This window comes from Equus quagga, chromosome 7 (genome assembly GCF_021613505.1).
Source record: "Equus quagga isolate Etosha38 chromosome 7, UCLA_HA_Equagga_1.0, whole genome shotgun sequence".
In the NCBI taxonomy this organism is placed as follows: Eukaryota; Metazoa; Chordata; class Mammalia; order Perissodactyla; family Equidae; genus Equus; species Equus quagga.
The window spans coordinates 128407544-128427178 of NC_060273.1; the positions used below are offsets into that span (position 1 = coordinate 128407544).

At 43.2% G+C, this 19635-nt stretch overlaps 1 long non-coding RNA gene across 1 annotated transcript; it reads right to left on the reverse strand.

Moving 5' to 3' along the window:
* Positions 1-1676: 1676 nt before the first annotated feature.
* LOC124242347 (uncharacterized) lies at positions 1677-19059 on the reverse strand. Its single transcript, XR_006889425.1, has 4 exons — positions 18906-19059; positions 11849-14255; positions 3791-4025; positions 1677-2043 (listed from the first exon to the last, which is right to left on the reverse strand). It is a non-coding gene; the product is annotated as an uncharacterized LOC124242347 (long non-coding RNA).
* Positions 19060-19635: the final 576 nt, after the last annotated feature.

Genomic DNA, 19635 nt, shown 5'->3' on the forward strand with positions numbered 1-19635 from the left:
AGTTGTTAGAGAGGTCACATACCAGAGTAGGGAGATTCACGTGCCAGAACAGAGAGATGTCCCCACCGGCTCTGGCAGCTCTGACTGCCTGCTTTCTTGGCCCAGTACACGTGGAGCTCCTGTGGCCAGCAGTTGGACTCATGGGGTAACCAAGTGCAGCGACTTGGCTGGGAGCAGCCAAAACCTCTGCACACGTGAGGGGCAGGCAGAACGGTGTACCTGACTTTTTGTTAAAGTCTTCTCTTCACACTGAGGGACTGTGGTGAAAATGAATTTTGATCCTCAGAGTAACCCTGGAGACAGAAAACTAAGGGTATATGTAAACTTTTCTCTCCCACTCCTCACACAGAGCACAGATATCCACACCTCCGTGCAATTATTTCCTCCCTCATCCCTTAAATCAGGGGCTTTGGTCTCCCTGGGACAGGACGCTGTGCACATACACTGGTCAGACTCCCCTGGGGCCTGTAATTAAAAGGGAGCTGCTAAGAAGTTCTAGAGAGGGTTCTGAAGGAACAGGCAAGCAACTTTTTGGACCACACTATGCGAGAGGATGTCTATAGTAAGACCAAGAGACAATTATATATATAATACATACATTTATATAGACACACACGCACATGCAGTGTTTTCAAAAGGAATGGATGCTGCCGCAATTTCTATGGCAAAACCTTTCTATAATGCAGGGTACGTATAATGGATCTGTTTTCGTCTGTCCAACTTCCCTTTCCTATTCTGACATCAGCATCCACCTTCCTCCACTTCCTATAGATAACTGTTCCTGTCCTGCCACCCATGCCGTGTGGTTCTAGGGGACTACCAATAAGTGTCTGGCCCCATCCCCTGGCTTCAATGATTGGTCCATGGAGAAGGCAACAGATACAAGCTGGGCCAATCAGAGTCTTTGCCTAGGACTTGTAAATAGTAAACCAGTTGGCCAGAGCTCAGTTTTTCCTACGTAGTTGCTAAGCTTGGAAGCTGTAAGTTGCAGCTGACTCTGGCCCCATTTTCCTCTCCATGGAGGAAGACTAGTGGCAGAGTGAGAGAACTAGAAATCTGATGACAGCCATGCTACTTTGGCCAGTTCTACTTTGTCCCCAGCCTAGTTGTGCGGATAGGGGTGTATGGGGGTGGGGGTGGGGTTGGTTTGTTTGTTGTTTAAGCTAGTAAGAGTTGGTCTTTGTAACTTACACCTGAGAGAGTTGCTTCAGCATACTGGAACGCACTGGGTACGGGATGTAAAGAAGACCTGTGTTCAGAGCCTAGAGCCAGTTTTTATTAACTGTGTTCAAGATATCTAACTTGTGCAATCCTCGGTCTCCTCATCTGTTCAAGGTATTCGTGAGGCTTAAATGAGTTAATTGTGTGACAGAGCTTTGTATAATGACAACATGTTGTCTAAATGTTAAAGATAATTACCAACCGAATCCTGTTTCTCCTAAGAAGACAAAGGGAGTCCCTCTCATGCACCCTTGCCGTCATTCCTCCACCCTAGGGACCCACTCCTCCGACCTCTAGCATCACTAATTGGCAGGAAACCTAGATTTGGGTCCCAAACCTGCTAATTACTAAAGGTATGACTTTAGACAAATTACCTGACTTCTCTGAGCTGCATTTTTATCATTAGTAAAATGAGGTTAGTAAAAAAAAAAAAAAAAAGAAAAACTTACCTTGGAGCGTTGTGGCCAAGTTTGCTAGGGCAACGTAAGCTTTCTAATAAAGATCTCTAAAATGTGGTGAGCTGAGGAACAAGCTGTTTCTTTCTCTGTCGTGAAGCCATCCAGACAAGGGCTCTGGGTTGATGCGTGGCTTAGGCACCAAGTCTGATAGCAACTCATGGATTTTAAGACCATTACATGTTTTCACCAACAAGACCAAAAGGGAATAGGAAAAGATCATGGAGGCAGTGGGCTCCAGCTTGAGTGTGGCACTCTCTTGCTCAAGTTCCATTGGTGAAGGTGTAGACGCATAACCTCACGTGGCTCAAGGGAGGCTGAGAAAGGTAGTCCCAGGCTGGACAGCATGTTCAGGCTACAACTCTTGCTGGGGAAGAGGGGAAGAAGAAATTTCGGTGGAGAGTCACTGCACAAGGAGTAGATGAGATAATGCATATAAAGTGCTTAGAATATTCCCTGACACAAGGCAGTGCTCAAATATTAGCTGTTTCAGTATCATTAATTCTCTCATGCAAAAGGAATTAGGAAAGAAAGCTTTTCATCAAAGCAGGCCACAGAATGACTCTTTCTAGGAAAAATGTACTGATCTCATGGTCATATTCTGCCAGGTTCCCTTGGCAGCTCTGAGCACATCTCTCAGCCCCTTTTCTCTAAGGGCCTCCATTCCTCTGCCCCAAAGAGCTTCTAAAATACTCCCTAGTGACAATCGTGAAAGACAAGCCATGGAGAAAGTCCAGCATCGTCTGCTGGAATGCCCCATTTACTTATGGGATGAGCTCAGAACAGAAGACAATTAAAAGATGACAAATGGGTGTTAGACTTGCTACATTTCCCAGCCTAGTTTTGGCCACACTGTAAATTCATGCAGACCAGTGTGGAGACCCTGGGAGTCTTTTACTTGTTAACTCTGGCACTGACCACCTCTCGCTCTGCTGGCAGACTCATGGGGGAAGGAGTGTGGTGGGCACCTGAGTGTAAGAGGATAGCTCAGATTGATTGATGGTACGCCTTCCAATGCCATAAATAATGCAGGCCTAAATCCCATTAGCCGTGGAAATTTGCAGTAGAAAACTAATGAAGTCTTTAATTACAAAGTCCTAGCTGTTTAGTCTTCAAAGGAGGCAGCGTTCCTAATAAAGACTCTGGCAGAGGCTATAAGCAGGGCTTATATTGTGTTGTGTTGTGTTGCCGGCCCGGTGTGAGCATGACAGACCACCCAACAGGGCTGGGATGGCAGGGAGGCGGGAGTGCGGCTTGTTCACGACCTCAGCAGGGGCCTGACATGGAAACACAGTTCCCCACTGCCGTCTTGCCTGCCCCTTGCTCCATCCTCTGGACTGCCCTGACCCCCGGGAGGAATTGGGCCCCCTTGCCTAGGACAGCCCACCCACACTAAGCAACTCCACAAATGTTACCTGGCTCCTGGCAACTTGTTTTGAGTATCTCCATGAGTGACTAATTTGCAGGTTCCCCTATCAGCTGTGAATAGGACCTCATTTCTTCCAGCCTGCTTGTTACAGTTTCCAGCTGTGACCAAGCGCAAGCATTGCTTGGAAGAGAAAGAGTAGAAATGATTCTCTCCCCTACACGGACTATAAAGAAAAACGAGGGAACCAAGAAGCACTTCGGCAGTAAAGGGCTCTTAAGAAAGTGTGTGCAGGGTGGAGATGTCTGGGTGGGGGCGAGGTGGGGCGACCGGGGATGGACTGCCCAAGGCCATGTCCACAAGGGCAGCGTGAAGCGGAGGCAATTCTCCTGATCCTTTGGGCTAAAATTCTTTTACTGAAAGGTCTGGAAAGTTGAAGCTAGTTTGCTTTTATTTATTTATTTCTAACCTGCCTTTCCCAAAGAATTACCTCAGCTTTCTGCTTGACTTCACTTGTCCCACCAACCTTCAGGGAACTCGGTTAATTGCCTTGCTTCGGACAAGGTTCAAATCCCCCGTCCAAGAGGCTGCTTCTGGAAGTAGCCCCAGTGTTCTGGTCAGCCCGGTGTCACCTTCCCGATAACTGAGGGGAATTGGTGCCACACTAGGGGAGGTGACCGAGAGAATGCCAAGTCATCTGCAAACTAAGAGCCAGATGGGCCCCACCATGGATTTCCAAGGGAAGTACCAAAAGACAGAGGAAGCCGGTATTAGAAGCTTTCGAAGCCCCTTCAAGTGGTATCCATGGGAACTGGAGGAAACAAAGGTAACAGGCAGCCTTCTTGCAGGCTGTGGAGACGGGCGCAGGGTGAGTCAGAGCTAATAAAAGTGCTCTGTAATGATGCTTGCAAGCTGAGCAGCATTTTCACTTTGGCCTGGAGCCCCAGGATCCATTCAGCTGGTGATTAACTGCAGGAAAGATCCTGGGAAATAGATCAGGAACAGAAAGTAGTTTATATCAGCATGATCATTAAAATTTGATCAAAAGCAGGGCTCGCTTGGCCAGTTACCTTTGGAGGGTTTGCTGAGAGTGAGTTCTGAGACGCAGTCGCCAGCCTTCCCCATCGTGAACTCTCCCTGAATTCCCAAGAAATATTTTGAGGCAACCCTGCATAACGGGTCAGAAAGCAGTGGAGCAAAGCACGTGAGTGGACTGGGACCTTTTTAGGTGGTCGTGTGGAAAGCGAAGCAACAGAAAGGGTTTCAGCCTCAAGATAATTGGTAAAAATCAGAAGTCTTAGCAACGAGTATGAGTGACTTCTTTCTTTGCTTTAGAAAGAAATTATATACGAGCAATCTTAAATTTCCATGCCTGTTAGGTCTGTCGTAAGGCCTAAGCTTGGATTTATAACATTTTCCCATAGTTGCAATGCCACAGATCCTTATGTTTCAGGTGTCACCTTAGATGACAGTTTCCGTAAAAGCAGCCCATCCTCCACCCAGCCTGCACGGAGCACGACCTCTCCTGGGCGCAGGTAGCACCTGAATCCACCTCGTTTCACCTTGTTACTCTGTCGTGACTGCCTTTTGGTATCTGCATCCCCTCACAGACTCTCAGGTCATTTCGAGAGGAGTCTAGCTTTAGCTCAGTGCAGGGTACTCAGTAAGTGTTCCAGAAATACCTGTCGGACGAATGAAAAAATGAATGGTGGTGAAGTTTCCAGCTCTTCCGTAGGAATCTTTATATTTCAAGAGGAGAAAAATAAAACCCCAGCTCTTTTTTTATAGATAATATTTGTTGTTGTCTTCTTCCATGCTGATACAAGAGTATACCCCATACCTAACCATTCCTGATAGTGCTAGAGATTTCCTGCTTCTGTTGAAAATGCACTTTGGCTTCTAACCAGGAAGCTGGGACAACAAACTGTTCATCCTGCTTCACTGCCCGTAATGAAGACACTTGCTTTCTGCCTCCCCACCTGCTCTGGCTGTGAGAGAAGCTCCCCTCCCTTTCTTTTCTTTATACACCACCCCCTGCACTTAGTGGATAAAGAGGCTGCCTCCTAGGGGGTCACAGCAGAAGAACGCCACCTGCTCTCGTTCATAAGCACATGCTTGTATCCTGGGGAACATTCCTTAAGCAATAGATTTGTATCCTGGGAACGGCCTCTTTTTTCTCTTTCCTCTCTTTCTTTCTTTCCTTTTTTTTTTTTTTTTTTTGGTATTGAAAAGGAAAATTAAAAAGTTTGAACTTTTATTTTTCCCCTGTAATAAAATCATTAAGCATGCTCAACTCTCAGTCTATTCTTGCTCTGTGCTCTCACAGTTAGCCAAAAAGAAACAGCTATTCCCATCTGCTGTGAAAGCATCTACTTTATTTTTTTTTAACACTATTTCCCTTGTGCATCCTCAGCTTTGCTCTGGCCATCTTGGAATCTGCAAACGCGTCTCTTTCCATCTTGAGTTGCCATCAGCTCCGGGGAAGCTTCGGCCCTGGCAGTCTGGATTCTGGAGGTTGTTAGCTGCTTAACTGTGAGCTGATGTCATTGACAGCTGGGTGAGGAGGTTCAGAGATGGCAAAGGCATAAGAAAGTAAATAGGATAGATAGGAGGGGAAGACTGGTCTGCCTCGAAGGCAACATCTAGTCCATATATATTTTCTGAAAAATACTTACATAACCAAAATAATATAAATAGTGAATATTAATTTAACCAAAATGTACTATAACCATTTGAGAGGGTGGGGAGTGGGGAGAAGGGAAATATTTGGGGGGAGGCATGAGGAGGTTTCAAAGAGTTAAATCCGGCTTTTCTATGGTCAAAAGTTGATAGATGATGTCCAACATTTTAACATCAAGAAATTTCTCCCTATTTTAATATATAACATTTTCATTCATTTCATGCCACCCCAAATATTTTCTAATTTGCATTGTGTTTTCTTTTTTGACACAGGGATTACTTAGAGGCGTATTTCTTAATTTCCCTATAAATGAGGGTTTCCTGGTATCTCTTTGTTACTGATTTCTTTTCGGCTGCAGTGTGGTCAGAGAGCCTACGCTGTATGACTTCAGTCCTCGGGAATGTGTTGAGACTTGCTTTATGACACAGTATATGGTCAGTTTTTCCATATATGCTTTAAAAGAGTATGTACCCTGCCGTTGAACGCACCGTGTTATGAATCACGTTATTTCTTAATCATGTCGCTCCAGTCCTCCATGTTCTTCCTGATCTTTGTTTGCTCGTTCTATCAGTTACAAAGTATGTTTAAAAAACTTCCACTCTGGGGCTGGTCTGGTGGTGTAGTGGTTAAGTTTGTGCACTCTACTTCAGCAGACCAGGGTTCCCGGGTTCGGATCCCAGGGGCAGACCTACACGCTGCTCATCAAGCCATGCTGTGGCGGCATCCCACATACAAAATGGAGGAAGATGGTCACAGATGTTAGCTCAGGGCCAATCTTCCTCACTAAAAGAAAGAAAGAAAGAAAAACCAACAAAAAAAAACCCCAAAACTTCCACTCGAATATTTTTGTCTATTTTCCCATTTAGTTCTGTTCTTTTTTTGCTTTATATTATTTTGAAGCCATATTTTTTAGGTGGATACAAATTTTAAATTTTCATATCTTCCTGATAAAATGTACATTTTACCATTATTGTGTTCCTCTTTACAGATATAGGTTACTGTATCTGATATTAATATAGCTATACTCACTTTCCCTTCATTGCTATTTATATTGTATTTCTTTATCTCTCTTGTTACTTTCAACATTACTGTATTCACATAGATACAGATAATTCTCATAAACATAGTCTTTTATATCAGTTTGAAGATCTTTGACTTTGTCTCATTGCGTTATATATAATTACTGCTATAATCAAGTTTATAATCTTATTTAATTATGTAACTTATTGTTACCCTGTTTTGGTCTACATTCTTTTTTTCTCACCTTTGTTTTTATTTTGAATTTTTAAAATTATTACTATTTTATTTCTTTCTTGTAGCTTGGAAGCTATAGCCTCTTTTGCATATAGACAACAACTGCATTCTTCACGAGTCTAATTTGATTGTTGTTATTATCTTCTTCCTGAACTAAGTAAGGGTCTTAGAGTACTTTAATTCCATTTACTCCCCCCTCCCTTATATGCCATTGTACTTGTGTATTCTAATTCCTGTTATTGTTTGATGTCAGTATCGAGTTAAATTAACCTTTTTTATTTTTTCGGATTCCTTCCTGCATCTTCAAGCTTTCATCTGGACTCATTTCCCTTCTGCCTGAATAGTATCCTTTAGTTCAGATCTGCTAGTAACAAACTCTACCAGCTTTTGTTTTACCTAAAGATGTATTTCCCACTCATTCTGATGCATTTACAGTCACATTGTCTTGTGTTTTACAGTGCTTCTGTTGAAATAGGCTGTCTGTCTGTTGCTTCATTGAATGTTGTTTGTGTTATAATCAGGATATGTTTCAGATTTTTCTCTCTTTGTCTTTAGTTTTAGAAGTTTTACTATAATGTGACTAGATGTGTTTTTCTCTTTATTAAAAATCTGTTTGGGATTGGAAAGATTTGTTGAATATATGGCTTAATATCTTTTCATCAGCTTTGGAATATTCTCACCATTATTTCTTCAGATATTACTTTTGCCTCATTCTCTCTCTCTCTCAAGTAGGTGATATCTTCTTATCGTATTCTCTTTTACTTATCCTTGCCTATATATTGTCCGTTAATTTATCTCTTCATGATTCATTCTGAATTATTTCCTCTGGACTTTCTGCCATTTCGCCAGTTCTCCCTTCATCTGTGTTAAACTCATCCATTGAGTACTTAATTTCAGTTGTTATGTTTTTTAGTTCCAAAATTTCCATTTGTGGGGCCAGCCCCGTGCCTGAGTGGTTAAGTTCGTGCACTCCGTTTGGTGGCCCAGGGTTTCACCAGTTCAAATCCTGGGCACAGACATGGCACCGCTCATCAAGCCATGCTGAGGTGGCATCCCACATGCCACAATTAGAAGGATCCACAACTAAAAATACACAACTTTGTACCGGGGGTCTTTGGGGAGAAAAAGAAAAAACAAAATCTTTAAAATTTCCGCTTGTTTCTTTCTTATAATTTCCAGTTCCTGTCAAAATTTCCAGTCTTTTCATTTATCTTCTTGAACACAGGAAACAGTTAATATAAGACTTTACTGAGAATTCTTACAGCTGAAGCTCCTATGGGTCTGTTTCTGTGGATGGTTGTTGCTGGTTTTGTTTCTTTGTTTGTTTTTCATGTTGCCTTAACTCATCATGTACTTGGTTATTTTTTATCATGTGCCCAATGTTGTATTTGCAACATTGTGTGAAGAATTAATTTTAGGTCTAAGGTGACATTTTCCTCCAGAGAGAAACACCATCCAATCTGGATTACTTCAATCCAAGTTCAGAGATGAGATCATTTGAAGTTGAGCTTTAATCTTTACAAGGATTTTCTAACTCTAGTTCACACTTATTCCTAGAGTGATCCCTTTGGGGTCTCAACTAATTATTCACCAGAGGTTCTCTTGGTGGGCACTAGCTTGGGCCCCCTAGCCCAATATGGCTGTCCAAAGTACCCTTCAGCCTCTCAGCCTCTCAGCTACTTCCTTCAGAGTTGGCAAAAATCCCTATGAAAAAAACATCTCCACATGTTGGGCCACCTCCCTGGACCTCTATCATCCAGCCTGGGAATTCTTTACTATCTTAATAAGCTCTTGGCTGCCTTCAATAGGCTTTATTTATTTATTTTGGTGAGGAAGATGGGCCCTGAGCTAATATCTGTTGCCAATTTTCTTCTTTTTGCTTGAGGAAGATTGTCCCCGAGCTAACATTTGTGCCCATCTTCCTCTATTTTGTATATGGGACGCCATGACAGCATGGTTTGATGAGCAGTGTGTAGGTCCATGCCCAGGATCCGAACCTGCAAACCCCAGGCTGCTGAAGCAGAGCACATGAACTTAACCACTACGCCACTGGGCCAGCCCTTCACATTTTTTTTTTTCTATTCTCTATTTCTAAAATTTTTCCTCCACCTTCCCATAGAGTTTGTGACTCCTTTCACTCTGATTGCTGTCTCGTACCAGAATCCCAGGGTTCTCACTTTAAAGGAAGCAGCATCATGGTCATAAGACAGCAGTAAAAGTGGAATTAAAAAAACAAATAAATAAAACAGGCAACACTATCTAAGTTTAAGATGGCCAGAGGCCAACGAAATTGTTCTGAGATTAACATGTGCTGGAGCCTCTGGAATCTCTTGGGATTGAATAATGCCTGAAGCATCTTGTCAAAGCAGATTGAAGAGTGTTTTTTCCTTGACGTATTTTCCGATTAAGTAATTCTGTATAGTATGCTTCCTCATAACTGCACCATTAAAATTGGATTAGAGCACATGGGATTTGCTTTAAAAAAAAAAAAAGCAAGCAGTTTATATACAGATTGGAGGACTTAGCCCTGAGAGGTTTGCCCAGCACCAGCTTGATGCTCCCATCCTGAGGCATGCAGAGCAGAGGACACTTTCAAGTAGATGGTTGTTTCCTTCCATCACAGTGGGTACCTCTAGTGAGGTGAGTGAGTGATGGACTGACTGTAGCTTCCTGGATGAACTCTTGTTGGAATTACAGATAGAGACCGCCATCTGTGGTAGAAATGCTAGCTGGCCATAGACTCAGATCAAGCATTCCCAGTTGAAGTTGCTTATTCATTTTATTTGTAAACAGCACATATTGAGTACCTCCTATGTACCAGCACTGGAAATAGAGCAATAAAAACTCAGACTTGGTCCTTGCCTCATGGGACTTCTGTTCTAATGGAGAAAACATAATAAAAGTTTATAACAGATAACCAAGAGAATTGCAGATGGGCTGTGTTATCAAGGAAATAAGCAGGATGACGTGAGAGTAACCAGGGAGGCTGCTTTAGATAAGGCAGTAAGGGAGAAACTAAGGAAGTCAACCTTGGTCTGAGGCCTGAGAATAAGCCAGCCACATAAAGATCTGGGGGAAAGAAGTCCAGGCAGAGGGAACAACCAATGGGAAATGATTTGCTATAGTCTAGGACCAGAAAGGAGGCCACTCTAGAATAAAAAGAGAACAGGAAAAAGTGAGAGGTTGGAAAGGTGGGCAGGAATCAGGTTTTTAGGAACCTAGAGACCTTGGCAGAGGTTGCATGGGAATCTAATTGTAAATGAATATTTCCTCAATGTGCATGACTGGAGTGTCACAATTATGCTCCCTATTAGGTCAAGGGACATTTGTCAGGATTGACCTCTCATAAACTGCATGGAGGTCTATAACCTGTAGAAATGCACCAAATCACTAACCCCAAAGGCAGGACCCTTGGAGTGTGGGCCTCAGTGGTGCTCATCCTAAAGGGGTCGTTAATGACACCTGCCCAGTTCCACAGGGCTCTTATCCATTCTGGATGAAATAATGGGTCAAGCACTTGTCAACAAGGAGAATTGCACGAGTCCAATCTGTCATTCTTTTGATTTCTGGCACAGTCTATCTCCTGTAATGATCTTTCAAAGGCATTTCAGAGGAGTAACCCGCCATCTGGGCCTTACGAGTGGGTAAAGCAAGTCAACCTGCATGGTTGTAGGAAGGGTTAGATGGGGCTTCGTGTGTGAACATGCCACACGGAATGCCTGTCCCACAGGCTGTGGCCTGGGCGGGGTCTCCTCCTCCCAGTGAGCGTGGTTCAGTACCTTCTGTTCCAATCATTTACTGTGTCATCTCTGGTCGCCCCTCCAAAACTTGCCTGTCTTGTGAGCCATGTTCTCAAGACTCTTCCTTGTAAGGTAGAGAAGGATACATTTATGGTATTCCCTCCAAGTTATACCACCCAGGTAAAAGGCGTTAGTTTCTAGAAGACCTGAGCAATAACTCTAATTTGGGGAATACTAGGCATCATAGAGGTAACTTAATATATATATATATATATGTACATATGTGTATATTTATATAAAATCCTGGACTTTTCTGGACTTGCAAATTCTGTGCATAGCTGTTGATTCTGCCCATCGGTAGTGTTGGCTTTCCTCAGAATGTTAGACAAAAACAACAATACATTCATTGTCTGGACATTTCCCCCCTCATTTGTTTATTATCACCCAATTCCAGGCCAGATTGCCTTGATTTCTCTGCTGCTCTAACACTCCCCATGCCTAATCCAATGTTTTGAGTGGTTTTCTCCCTCCTTCCTCCCTCACCAGAAGCCCAATAGCTAAGGTGACCTTCTATCCCAGGATGGTCCTGGTCTCTACCTGTGTTTTTATCGTAATTATTAATATATTTACCCCCTTTCAAAGGTGTGCTAATTTGGACAATAAATTGTATGGTAACCCTACCTGTAGCTGAGAGAATTTGAGCAAAGCCAGAAGGCAGATCTAGGGTGAGAAAAGGGAAAAAGCAGCGCCATCACAGCAAAGTGAAGAAGGCACAGACTTTGTCTCTCCTGCAGCCCCGTTCTCCCATTCCCTGAGCCCAGCCCAGCACTTGCTGGTGTCGCAGGCAGTGGGGATGAGGCTGGTTCCTGGCAGATGTGCCTGATGAGCAAACTGAAAGCAAGAGATTCACAGAAATTAGAGGTGAAAAAGATGGGAAAGACAATGAAGGACGGTCTTAAGAAGACATCAAAAGGTTGCACACATCCCTTGAGGATGTGGGAAGAGGGTACTTCGTTGCTTAGGTTGTATCTCCATTCCCGAGGGGCTGGTGGAACGCACAACACTGGGATGGGGCTGATTTCCTTTGCCCCTTACGACTCAGGGGTTCCTGCAAGGACCACAGAAAACTCACCCCTACCAGGCAGGCTGCCTGGATTAGATCTGGCTGCCTGGACCAGGAGGCAGGAGACCAGGATCTGGTCTTATTTGTCACTTGACCTTGAGGAAGTTACTTCACTTTGATGGACAAGTTTTTCATCTGCAAAGTAAAGAGAGCTGGATCAGATGGTCCCTAAGGCAATAGTTCGAATTATTTGTCCGTGTTTTGCTTAAAGAATTCGAAGAACTTTCTCCCTTATGCAGTTTTACGTTATTTAAAATGTTTCTTCAACAAAAGATGCAATTTCCATCATAATAAATATGGACACTTTTGAAGCCTTGTTATATTATTCTTTAAAATGTATCCAAATATCACAGCCATTTTATACCTGCCATCGTCGTTTAAAAAATATATCAAAAAAATAGTGTTTAACATAAGGAAATTTTACATTGTTCCCTTTTCAATTTCAGCTCATTTCATTCTGCTTCCCCCAAAGAATTTTACTCTTGATGTAATCTATCTGTATGCTTGAAAGTCTTTTTTTAAAAATCATTCTATCATACTTCAAGGCAATAAAAGTATGGGAACAAATTTAAATTTTAGAAGATTTCCTGTGACTGTTATTCTCTAAGGGTAAAAAAACCAAACAACTTTTGACGGTGTTATCACTCTAATGGTTTGACCACCTATAATCATTAAACATAAAAGTGAAATTTTATTGGAAATGTATCTCTTAGTAAGATGAAAAGAGCTGCTTTAGTTTTTAAGCAAGTTCAGTTTTTAGGGCTGAGTATAATCTATCGCATCAATTTTATTCTTTTTTGTTTTTAAAAATAGTGCTGAGGAACGTTCTTTATATAAATAAGCAGATGGCCATGGAAGGAGTTTTCTTATAGCAACATCACTCATTTCTTTGAAGTTCTGAGTTATATGTAAAAAACGGCCCTGTGATCCATTATCAAACGTAATTTTTAATGTTCTATCAGCTGACAACTCAATAGGTCCTCTTTCAATTATTTTGAAAGCAAAATCTTGGAAACTACCTTTTGCAAGAATTAAATCTGCAAAAGGATTTATTTCTCAATCTTTAAAGTTGTTCACTTTCTCAAAACCAATGCCAATATCTTGAATTGTTCCTTTGTTTGGCCTCCAAGGGGTCTTTCCATTCTGAGGCAACACCCAGAGTGAAAAGCAGGACAGGCGAGAGGTCTGCCTGTCTTTTGTCAAGTGAGAGAAAGAAACCTGGGAGAGAAGCAGGGAGAACCAGCCCAGCAAGGTACTTTCCCAGACAGCTGAACTGTAAGCAAGAGCACTGGTATTCATTCTCTGTCTAGAAACTGGTTCCCTTACCCTCCAGGATGTACACCCTGGAAGAAACTCTGCTTGACCCTCAGAATTGCCTTGGTTTGAAGACCCAGCTCTAAGATCTAAAAGTCCAGACAGTGTTAAGTTAAAGCAAAAACAGCTGATAGAAATTTCTTTTTTTTTAAGCTAATTTTTATTTTTTTATTCCTGATTAGGTAATATATTCACTTGGTATAAAATTAAGAAGTCTTGAAGGGTATAGTGTAAAGCCCCACCATCGCCCTCTTGTCTGTCAGCCATTAGTTCTCTTCTCCAGGCAATGGACGTGAAGGTTCCTCGCGTACATTGCAAAGATAATCTATGCATATTCACGCAGTTAGGAACAAGGACAGGCTTCTCCTCCTCCTACATAGCTGCCACTGCACTGTCCACGCTGCCTTGCACATCCTTTTCTATTATTGTTTTGCTTGGAAATTATGTTGGAGATTTTTTTCATGGCATCGTGTGAAGAATACCCTCATTCTTTGTTGGACTGAACAATATTCCATTGAATGTTATAATTTATAATATATAATTTATAATATGAATTGCCTTTTAGGTTATTTCTGATTGTTTCTATTTAAACAATACCGTGATAAATATATATACATATATCACTTTGCATAGGTATGGGTATATTTGTTGGGAAACTTCTAAAAGTGGAATATCTGGGCAAAGGGCCTGTGTAGGTATTATTTCAGTTAGGCATTAGTAAACTGCGCACTCCAAGGAGGATGCACCAATTTAATCTACCACCAGCTAGGTAGGAGAGTGCCTATATTAGTTAGCTATAAAATCTGTAACTATTGCTGCATGACAAATCACCCCAAAACTTAGTGGCTTCAAATAACAATACTCATTTCTTATCTTTCATTGTTTCTGCGAGTCCGATGAGGAGTGCTGTGGCTGGGTTGCTCTGGTTTGGGATCTCTCAGGAGGCTGCATTCACATGGCGGCTGGGGCTGGGCTCCTTTTGAAGACTCCCTCCCTCACGTGTCTGGTGCAGGACTGGGAAGAGCCGGATCGCCAGGCGATGGAATCTCTGGGACCACTCAGGTGTCTCTTTCTGTCTTTCTCTCCACATAGTTTCTCCAGCCTGGTGGCATCAAGGTAGCCAGACTTTGTTGGAAGCGAGACGCAAGAGAGGGGCCCAGGGCACACAGTTTAAGGAGGCATTCTTTTTCAAGGCTGACCCTGCACTTGCTTGACCCCCGAGAAAGAGTGCTTTCTCACGTTTTGTGTCCTGGCACCACTCTTGCCTCACCTTCATCCCGGCCCTGCTTATCTGTCACATAGCATCCCTTCCACACACTCGGTTCTGCAGAGGAGTTACAAGCCACCCAGAAGCAAGGGGAGGGAACTCAGAGAAGGCAATGCCATCCAGATGGGAATAGCGTCAGTCACATTGTGCAAAGACCGCACTGGATATATGCCCCAGCTTTGTACCTCTCCCCGCTGATGAGTGGAACACAGCTGTTTGTTTCATAAAATAAACTTCTTTCTGAACATAATTGAGTTGTACCTTTAAATTTGCATTTCGCTTATTATGAGTGAGGCAAATATCTTTTGAGTGTTTGCTTCGTCTTTGGCTAACTGTCTTTACAGCCTTTGCCCATTTTTCTATTGATTAAACCGACATATGTATGTGAGGGGAAAGAAAGCATAAGTCTTTTGCCTGTGCTGTGAGTTATAAACATTTTTTCCAGTTTACTGTTTACCTTTTGACTTTACTTGTGGTGGCTTTGCCTTAAAATTTTTTTTTTTAATTTTGTGTATTAAATTTCTCTTTTCTTTTGGCCTTTTGGATTTTTTGTCATACTTGGAAAGGCCTTTGTCCCCCTGAAATTGTAGAAGTTTTTCCACGTTTTCTTCCACTGTGTGTGTGTTTGGTTTGGTATTTTACATTTTCACCTTCAACGCATTTAGTGTTTTTACTATAAGAGGTGACGTATGGATTCAGATGTCCTTTTCTCCCATGGCTATCCAAGGACTTGAAATGTTGCCTGCATCACACTCATGAGGCCTACACTCCTCCTTCTTCTGTCCCACTTGCTCACACGGTCTTCGTGTGATAGCTCCACACCGTTTTAAGTATGTCAGCCACACAACATATTTTAAGATCTGCTAGGTCTGCCTCCCCTTATTTATCATTTTCATAATTTTCTGGGCTATTCTTTCTAGTTTATTTTTCCATGGAAACAATTTCTTAAGTTAACTGCATGGTGGTGTTACTGGTCATGAAACGTGATTAGGATGAGTGAGCCTCAGTGGGGTGTTTGGGATTTTTCTGCACATAAAAGAAGGAAATGGGAGGTAACCTGACATCCTAGAAAGAAAGCTGGCCCTTGGAGGGACAAATTTCAATCTCAGATCTGCAGAATATTCTGTGGCCTTGATCCAAGCCATGATGACACTTGAATAGAAATGACCCAGAGTGGTGAAGATTAATGAGGAAAAAAACAACCCCTAACTTGTTATAAGATCATTTTCCTCTTTTAACAATTTTAGTATGCCTAATCTCTCACGGTAATTGAGTCTTTCCTTAATGAGCAGGAATCACGCATAGTTCCTGGTTGCTCATCTGTGGTACTGTTTGGGTACGATTTGCCCAAAGGCGAATTTTTCCTAAAAGTGTGGTAAGGGAGTGGTGGATGGGATTCTGTCATGAGAGGTTTTATTCACAAATATTGTGTTAGGCTTTTCCACATTTTTCAGCAAACCAATGAATCTAATGAAAATGTTCGAGAAGCACATTTTTGTTACTTTTCCATTTCGGTTTCAGGGCTATAAACACGCATTTCTGTCCTCTGACTAATGTACGACAATGTTTAAAGCATAGGACTTGGCTCTCGTGGAAACTTTCCTATTGAGGGGATCAAAAGCATTTTGCTATTGTTCCTTCCCATTCTCCGGGGATACTGGGAGATCTGGAGTCTCTGGTGGTACATATTGTCAAATGCCTTGGATTTGCAGAGGTTTTGCTATTATTATTTAATAATGGGTCTCAGGATTTCAAGATTTCTATCAAGGGGAAAAAAACCAAAGCTCAAAAGTTCAAGGAAAGCATGAATAGACAGCAAACAGAAACTAAAAATGTGAAGACCCTGTAGTATTTTCAACTGTGGCTCCAAAAAGACATGCCAAGTCCTAACCTTTGTACCTGTGACTGTGACCACATTGGAAAATAAGGTCTTTTTTTTTTTAAGTTATTTTTTAAAATGAGATATAATTGACACATAACATTGTGTAAGTTTAAGGCGTACAATGTGTTGATTTGATACATTTATATATGCAATATGATTACCACAGTTGCTTTAGCTAACACCTCCATCACCTCACATAATTATCATTTCTTTTTGGTGGTGAGAACATTTAAGATCTAGCCTCTTAGCAATCGTTAAGTATATAATTCAGTATCGTGAACTATTGGAAATAGGGTCTTTGCAGATGTAGTTAAGGTTCTCGAGATAAGATCATCTTGCATTTAGAGTGGGCGCTAAATCTAATGACCGCTGTCCTTATAAGAGAAAGGAGAGGGAGATTTGACACACAGAGACACAGGGGAGAAGACGTTGTGAAGATGGAGGCAGAGTCTAGAATGGTGTGTTTACAAGCCAAGGAACACTAAAGCTTGCCAGGCATGGACCAAAAGCAAGAGCTAGGCATGGAATGGCTTCCCCATCAGAACCTCCAGAAAGGACCAGCCCTGCCGACACCTTGAAAAAGGCAGCCACAGGGAACTTAGACAGACCCTTTAGCCATCGAGAGAGGCTGAGCAGAAAGCTTTTGTTCTGTGAGTCCAGCAAAATTGTGACCTAGAAGAAACACTGCTTCAGTGGCTTCCTTCCTCCCTCCCTCGCCCCAGCGCCCACTCCGCGGTGCCACACTCGGATTTCTCCTTTGTGACTCACTCTCCTCTCAGCTCTGAAAGTATCCTCATTCCAGCTTCACATTTCCCCCTGCGCCAAGACCTCCACCAGCGATCAGCTTACAGCATCTTACAAACTTGTTCACAGCATGGTGGAGACCAATAACATGGGGTGTTGACCCTGACAGGAATATTCTTATTTTCGAAACAGTTGGAAAGGGCTTTACCACAAAGGAATTCTCTCTGCTGGTGGTCTCTCTGGAATTGGCGTGTGGGTAGGGTGGGGAATTTTGCAGGGGCTCTTCCCCCACCCTCAAACCTCCTGCCTTCTCCCCCTCACCTCTTCCCCTGGGCCCTGATTTCCATGGCTTCATTAGAGCAAAGGCAGGACCCCACCCTCTCCATCTGCACAGCTGCCCTTTCCAGGCCCAGCGCCCTGCAATGAGTGGGGACCAGGCGGGAGCTGTGGAGAAACTGCTTTGAAGGAAGGGAGAATATCTACGAGGGTCATATGTAGGCAGAACTGGCTACATAGTTTTCAGGGCCCAGTACAAAATGAAAATGTGGGGCCCCTTGTTCAAACTTATTAAGAATTCCATGATGGCGACAGCAGAGCCTGAAACCTTGCCAGGCCCTTCTAAACTTGGGGCGCTGTGCCACCGCAAATGTTGCATGCCCGTGAAGCTGGCCCTTGTGGGGGTTGCCAAAAGCTTTGAGTTGGAACTGAGGAGCTGTGTTAACTTGGGTCAATGAGTGTCTATTTGCGGACTTGATCTTGGTCCAGAAATCAGTGTGGCACAAAGAAAAGCTGCCACCGTCAAAGGTCTGGGTTTGTCAGGGGACTTCAAGGGAGCTGACACCCAGCCCGCCCAGGTGAGCTGGTGTAGGTGAGAGAAAAATGACAGGTATTTAAAATTCCTCCACCAGGACACCTCCTGGTGGCCTGGGGGACTCTTGTTTTGGGACTCTGAAGTCATCTTGCCTCTGCAGGCCGAGGAGCTAAATTACTTTGCATAAGCAAAGGGGTGAGGGGGCTGGGATCGGGAACTTGGGGTGAGGGGATGGTTAGGGTACTGATGCTGAGGGAGCTTACAGGAGAAGGGTCCAAGGGCAGAGACTTCAGGGAAAAGAGAAACGTCTAGAGGACTTTTCTAAGTGAAATTCTGTGTATGGGTGATGTGTCCCCCACCCCCTCCCACCCGTCACCCCAGCAAAGCTTTGGCAAAAGAATCATTTCTCGGGAATCTGTGGAGGGAACTTCCTCTGAGGGGGATGAAGAGAAGTGTTTAGTCAAGTGTTAGAGCAGAGGATGGGGGCAGGGTTAGCATCTCTCAGCCTTGTTGAAACGGGGAAGAAGTAAGCTTCCGCAGAACTCACTAAAATGAAGGGGGTAGCTGAGCTAAGCAGCCTCAGAAAAATCATGGTGACAACAGTTGTGCATTTTCATTTAGTCCTTTAGCCTGGAAAAATCATGAGAAAAAGACAAAAAGGTTGGTAGGCACAGTCTGGTTGGGGTGGGTCCAGTGACTGGGGCCGGAGGAGGGGTGCCAGACTGCTGGCGGTTTAGTTCTGGAGGCCAGAGAGGAGTCAGGGAAGAGTATCGAAGCCTCAGGCCCCTTCGTGGCTGACAGCAGATAAGACCCTGAGAGTCCCTGGGCTAAAGTCACACAATTTGTATTCCTCCTGCCTGGATAGCTTTGAGCTTTAACCCTAACCAGATTCAAAATTCCTGCCCTGTTACATTCCTGGACATTTTGCTGATGGGTATAACTTTAATTTCCAAGTCAATAAACACTAGTTATTGACATTTTAGTCTAGAAAGCGCTGTCTCTATATCACTGTAGTTGGTGGGCTGTGAGTTTGTCTGGCTGAACTCACCTGCAGTCAAAGCTGGTCGGAAGCCAAAGTGCGAGTGGTGGTAACTGCCAGTTCTGGAAAGGAACGCTGGGCGTACTTTCTCTTTCAAGTAGCACACAGAAGTTTTCGTTTGTCCTAAGTAAGTGTCCAACAGTGTCCCACCTAGACAGGTTCTGCAGATGAAATGCCTCAAGATACAATATGTCCCCTAAAAACCCTGAGAGTCTGCACACTGACGTTGTTCGGTTTCCCTAGACGACACTGGTGTGAATGAAGGGGGATGCCATGGCTGATGTTTGGCATTCTTGTGTAGGGTGGGGAAAGGTATTTCCAGCAACCTGGTTCACCTCTGAGGCCACCTCTCTGAGGAACGCCACCATCTGCTACCACTCTTTCAAACTGAAACCTCAGCTGACCTCGGCTCTGGGGAGATGCCCAGGCACAGCCCACTCGAACATGACAAAGCAAAAAACAGACATTCACTCCCAGCCTGGTGGTTTCACCTCCAGTTCTCAGACATAAGATTAACTCAGGTACGTAATATTCTAAAGCTATTGCTTCAAATCTGCCCTCTCTATATGTGCGTTGGTCTCTGCTTATGGAACTGCCGCTTGTCTTCATTTAAGCAGGCCAGAAGGTTTTAATATTATAAACTCCTAAAATGTCATTTGCAAGAAAAGTTAAAAAGATATTGTTTCCTCATGCTACAAAAATATAGCAATACTTGATTTTAGGTCTCTATATTGTAACT